This window comes from Notolepis coatsorum (assembly GCF_963971535.1).
Source record: "Notolepis coatsorum genome assembly, chromosome: 11".
NCBI lineage: Eukaryota > Metazoa > Chordata > Actinopteri > Aulopiformes > Paralepididae > Notolepis > Notolepis coatsorum.
The window spans coordinates 41,459,585-41,466,590 of NC_140175.1; positions in this window are offsets into that span (position 1 = coordinate 41,459,585).

The following is a 7,006-nucleotide window of genomic DNA, read 5'->3' on the forward strand; positions in this document are numbered from 1 at the left end:
GAATATAGAATTTATAGAGGTCCAACACAATTTTAAGGGCATTCAAATATAAAGAGCATCACACGCACACAAACTCACCCAGGTGCAAAAAAAGATAAACATTTTACCCAATAACAAATGTTGCAAATCCAAACATCATTCCATACATAGTAACCAGTACAACAAAGTTACCCACTACAAAGCAAACAGATTGCCACTCACTCTCTTCAATGGCTGGGATATAAACAGTCTCCTGTCCAAGTTGGTTTCCATTATGATGAACGGTGAGTTTGATTAAATGCGCCTCTTCATCCACATTAACATGACAAGTTGAAGGGCCACAAAAAGTAGCCGTATTGAATTTGAATGATGTGTATCTTGTGCGATGTGTGTAGTCATTCTCTCGAATCTGGGCGACGATGTAGTCAAAGTCTCCTTTGCACAGCGGTGGAATTGTCTGTACAAGAATTTTGGGAAATTTCAGAATATTGTTAATATTGATAATAAGAATGCAAGAATCCTCTCTTGTTAACATCGGGAAATACGGAATTGGTGTAGATGGAAACGTATTAGGATATTACATTTGAAGTTACGTACTTCAACACTGGAGCCTCCTTACCGTCCACATGACAAGAACCTCTCGAACTCCAATGCTGTTCTGTTCCTTGATCTTTCTCCACAGGTTAAACTTCACAGTACGGTCTGTTGATGGAGGACAGACACATTTACCAACACACTTCTCTCTCTTTCTATCACACATGCACACACACACACTTCTCTCTCTTTCTATCACACATGCACACACACACACTTCTCTCTCTTTCTATCACACATGCACACACACACAAACCCACTTCTCTCTTTCTATCACACATGCACACACACACTTCTCTCTCTTTCTATCACAGATGCACACACACAAACACACTTCTCTCTATTACTATCTCACATGCACACACAAACACACACTTCTCTATTTCTATCACACATGCACACACACAAACACACTTCTCTCTTTCTATCACACATGCACACACACACACACTTCTCTCTCTTTCTATCACACATGCACACACACACAAACCCACACACTTCTCTCTCTTTCTATCACACATACACACAAACCCACACACACTTCTTTCTCTTTCTATCACACATGCACACACACAAACTTCTCTCTCTTTCTATCACAGATGCACACACACAAACACACTTCTCTCTATTACTATCTCACATGCACACACAAACACACACTTCTCTATTTCTATCACACATGCACACACACACTTCTCTCTCTTTCTATCACACGTGCACACACACAAACACTTCTCTCTTTCTATCACACATGCACACACACAAACACACACACACTTCTCTCTCTTTCTATCACACGTGCACACACACAAACACTTCTCTCTTTCTATCACACATGCACACACACAAACACACTTCTCTCTCTTTCTATCACACAAGCACACACTTCTTTCTCCATCACACATGCACACACACAAACTTCTCTCTTTCTATCACACATGCACACACTTCTCTCTTTCTATCACACGTGCACACACAAACTTCTCTCTCTTTCTATCACACATGCACACACACAAACACACACTTCTCTCTTTCTATCACACGTGCACACACAAACTTCTCTCTCTTTCTATCACATGCACACACACAAACACACTTCTCTCTCTTTCTATCACACATGCACACACAAACACACACTTCTCTCTATTTCTATCACACATGCATTGCACACACACAAACACTTCTCTCTCTTTCTATCACAGATGTACACACACAAACACTTCTCTCTTTCTATCACACATTCACACACACAAACTTCTCTCTTTCTTTTTTTATCCACTTCTTCTCCTTATTTTTCAATTTTTCTCCCATCCCAATTTCGTGTTTTCCAATTCTCCCCTCCCCTGTCTTGAATGTTGCTCACATATGCCCCCCACTGGTCGGTTGTAGGGAGGATAGAAGCCTTGCATCACGTGTCCCCTCTGGTACACGAGGAGGCAGCCTGTCACATCTTTTCACCTGCCAGCGCGGACTCTCATTGGCGAGGTGTAACGTGTGGGAGGCTCACACTACCCCCGCTATTTCCTGTCTCTGCTGTGCAGGCGTCCCTCAACCGACCTGTAGGAGTCGCTGTCCACAACGTCCAGATTACCACCCATCGACTTCCACCCGCTGACTCTGCCAATTGAGCCAGTGTGACGGCCGGCCCAAGCCGGAGGCAATGCTGACACCCGGATTCGAGACCGGAGTCTCTTGCATTGGTGATGAGCGCAATCTCCACTGCGCCACCCAGCCGACAAACACACACTTCTCTCTCCATCACACATGCACACACAAACTTATCTCTCTTTCTATCACACATGCACACACACACACTTCTCTCTTTCTATCACACATGCACACACACACACACACACAAACGTCTCTCTTTCTATCACACATGTACAGACACACACTTCTCTCTTTCTATTACACATGCACACACACACACACACACACACAAACGTCTCTCTTTCTATCACACATGTACAGACACACACTTCTCTCTTTCTATCACACATGCACACACACTTATCTCTCTTTCTATCACACATGCACACACACAGACACACACACTTCTCTCTTTCTATCACACACACAAACTTCTCTCTTTCTATCACATGCACACACACAGACACACACACTTCTCTCTCTTTCTATCACACATGTACAGACACAAACTTCTCTCTTTCTATCAGACATGCACGCTCAGACACACACTTCTCTCTCTTTCTATCACACATGCACACACACTTCTCTCTCTTTCTATCACACATGCACACACAACCTTCTCTCTCTTTCTATCACACATGCACACACACAAACTTCTCTCTTTCTATCACACACACATACTTCTCTCTCTTTCTATCACACATGCACACACACACACACACACACACACACGTATCTCTCTTTCTATCACACATGCACACACACACACACGTCTCTCCATGTTGCAACGTGTCATTCCATCATTGAACTATATCCTCAATCAAAGACGCTGTTGAATAATCTAAATGGTAAATGGTGCATTTATATAGCACTTTTATCAAAAGTGCTTTACAACTTTGTTCCTCACATTCACCCATTCACTCACGCATTCACACACCAACAGTGGAGGTAACATGCAAGGTGCCGACCTGCTCATCGGGAGCAATTAGGGGTTAAGTGTCTTGCTTAACATGCTGCCCGTGAGGAGCAGGAATCAAACTGGGAACCTTCCGATTTTGTTTTGAGGATGCTTTCACTCAAGCATTGCGCTCCAAGCCAAACAGGCCATAGTATGACTCAAATCCAGCCTTGAATGACTTTCTCTTCTCATGGAGAACTTCCTTGATCATAAAGGAGTGTCAAGCAGACCTAGTGTTGAAATCAGTACGAGGTGAATCATGGTGACATTAAAAGGTTCAGTCATATGATTATGGAAGTACAGATAACACTATTAGTCATTTGACATCAAGATGTATCAAGAATCTCTGAAAAGTGATGTGTTATAATGCAGGTGAACCGTGTGACTAATTATTTTCAGTAATTACCATAAACCTGGACAATCAGTGGGTTCTCAGGGCTATGAAATTTAGATTAGGGGATTACCATGGCCTGAACCAATAGAGTTGCAATTTAAAGTATCTTTAAAGCAAGGATGTCAAGAAATTGCCCCATAAATAATGAAAAGTGCCCCATAATCACTTTACAATGGCAAAGAAATCCCTGGACAAAAACAAGTTTCCTACCGTGCAATAGATGCACACATAACGCTCAGACTGTCACAATCTGTGGAGTATACAGTACACATTCAATTGGAAACCACATCGCTCAACGACATCTCTGATGTACAAAATTGTACATCTTTCAATATAGTATTTAACAGAGATGTCCCAGGAAATAACTTACTCAGCATGGGGGGGGGGGGGGGGGAGGCTAATCAACTCATAAAGTCTTGATGACAAAGACCAAACCAAGTGAGTAAGTGCCAAGAGGGGACAGTCCCACTGTGTGTGATAGGAGTTAAAAGAATGTTTTTGCTTTGATTGCTGACATGTTACGAGACTAAATGTGGCTCTCAGTATTCGGTTTTAGTATCGTGACTTTCTGCAATAGCGATACTGGTAACCAGTTTTGGGTGAGCAGCATTCTTACTGTTGAGCTGGGACAGAACCGTCTTATTCTGGCTCCACTTGCTCCAGGGGGCATCGTCTAAAGCACAGCGGGCTGACACAGTGTAGTTGCTGCAAGATTCCACTTCCTCAATGGTCACTTGACCTCTTTGAACCGTGCGATTCAGAGACACATGGAGCGTGCGCTAGATAACGAGGACAGAGAACACACAGAAGACGTCGGTGAGAAATGTTCAGCCACTATAATAAAACATGCGCCAGCTGACATGGAAGACAGCACAGCGGGGATCGACAGGGGAGAAGGTGTTCTACAGGGTTCAGATGAAGGAAGTTGATCCTGCAGGCCAAGCTCTCTTATTCCAGGGTCCCTACATATTTCCCATTTCAGAATTACATCTTGATGACTAAATATGAATATTTTCGTCAGTGTTCTATTTGATGTACTGGTAATGCCAATAGTGGCCTTGCAAGAGTTAGGAAAGCAATTTTGTGACTGGCTGGGTGCCCAAGACTGAGTTCAAGGCACATACAATTCCATTGCAAATGGGGTCAATACATTTTCATTTCAGTCAACTGAAAATGTAAATAGCAGCTACAACTCATTTTCTAACGATTCAATTATTTAATAGGTGACAACATACATGACGACCTTCTCAAGTGAGCATATGCAATATTGAATATTGCAACAGATAAGGCAGATTCCTCACCTTGGAGTTCCCTCCACTGAAAGTCTGGAAATAGAATAACAAGTATTTAAGTCACCGTATCTGAGTATTATATAAATTAGGGATGTCAATATTGGGTCCGACAACAACTTGAGCATAACACTGATATCTGATGTATTTCATGTGTTTGGTGTAACAGCAGCACTGAGAAATAAACATGTACAAAACGGTGTTGAAAGTAAGACATACCTCCTTATATCCAACTTGACAGTGAATGCTGTGTCTGTCATATGCACTCATTCGCTCCCACTCCACCAGGAGACGGTTTGAGAGAGCAGTCACACTTATCTTTGGAGCGGGGATTTGCACTGAGGAAATGCAATCATGACAGCACATCAGAAATCTCAGTTGAACAGTAACATAAATGTAATCACAAATAGTTGAGAAAAGAGTAAGATATTTTCTTCATATCCTTTACATAACTTACATATATGATATGGGTCGACCTTATACGGTTCCGAGACAACATCCCAAGCTACGGTTTGAGCTCTGACAGTGACGGAGATATTCATCAGAAGTGATGGTACATGTTTACCGGAGGTCGTGCATGAGGTGGTGGTTGACACGCAGTTTTCACTCTGTGAACATGAGGCGCTTCAGGACAAAACTTTCATATTAACTAAAGTCATGGGAAGGGAAACGATCCAGCATGGATGAAAAATAAGAGGAAGAAGACTCACCATTTTGTAATTACAGTATAGTTCACTTTCATTGAAGATGTAATTTTATGGTACCAGCTACATGTGAACCGATTTGGGAAACCCCCCTCCTTGTCCACAAATAGCAAGATGCATGATATATTGCTGGGTTTAGCTGTTGAAGAAAATATTTGACAGGTCACAATATCGATCTCACTGCTTCTGTGCTCATGGACAGGTGTGGAAAGTAACGCACTATAGGCAGCATTTCATCTGGTGGCTGTAATTGGGTGGAGTTTTGTGTGCAAATCAGCCTTTTACTTTTATCTGAGAAATGTTTGAGTATTATTTTACTTTTGCTATTTTTGGTCATAGTAGGCAACACTGGCCATTACAAAAAAGAGACTTGGACTTATGACTGATGCTTGGTTAATTTTAAGACCAGGCCAGGAGTTGGCTATACTATTTTGTTATCGTTGCGATTTTCATTTTAAAGTAACCAAGCCTACTTTTGAAGACTTTTACTTGTACTTGTTCGATTTTATAGTTTATATTGACATTTCACTACTCTTTCCAACTCTGCTCATCAGATTATTAGGATAGCAAACCAAATTCAAAAAGCTCTTACTGTATGTTCTGATGGTGGTCCCTCCCAGTATAATTCCAGTGCTAGAGCTACGACACTCGATTGTAGCACTAGAATGACTAAAATTCCTCAAGGAAAGGACAGTGTATGTTGAATTAATGGTCTCCGAGAGGCTGTCATCGACATCGATCCGACTGCTGTTCAGTGTCCAGTAGATTCTGCCAGAGCTGCACGAGCTCCTGCACGCTATCTCGATGCTAGAGTTGATCTCAATGCAGTTATCTATGGGGCCAACAGTACACGTCTTCTCACATTGGCCTGTGAATAAACAAGTTGACAGCATCAGTGCAAAAACATTCTGGTGTGATTATGTGCGACACGTTTTTGCTAAACATCTACCAACAGAGCCCTTGCACTGAATGTCTGTGTAGGTCTTTCTTCCAGTATGGCTGCCTGTAACCATTATTATTATAAAAATATAAATAAAAATACAAATAATACACTTTATTTCTATAGCACCTTTCATACAAGAATTGCAGCCCAAAGTGCTTCAAAGAAATAATGTAGACATAAAATTAGCAGAATTTACTAAATAAAAGCAATGCATAAAATGCAGAAAAGCAGTGCAACAATCATATGAAAACACAAATGAGCATAAAATAGATTAAATAAATTAGTGCAATGCAATAAAATAGCTCATTTACAGTACAATAACCAGTGTGTATTAAAAGGCTACGGTGAAGATGTACTTTTTTAACTTACTTTTGAAAATATTTAGTGATCCAGCTTCCCTGATTGATTGAATACAGTACAGCTCAATACGGGGATGCAATGTCCATAGATTTGGTGCATAATTCGCAAAGGCTGCATCCCCGATTTTATTTGGGC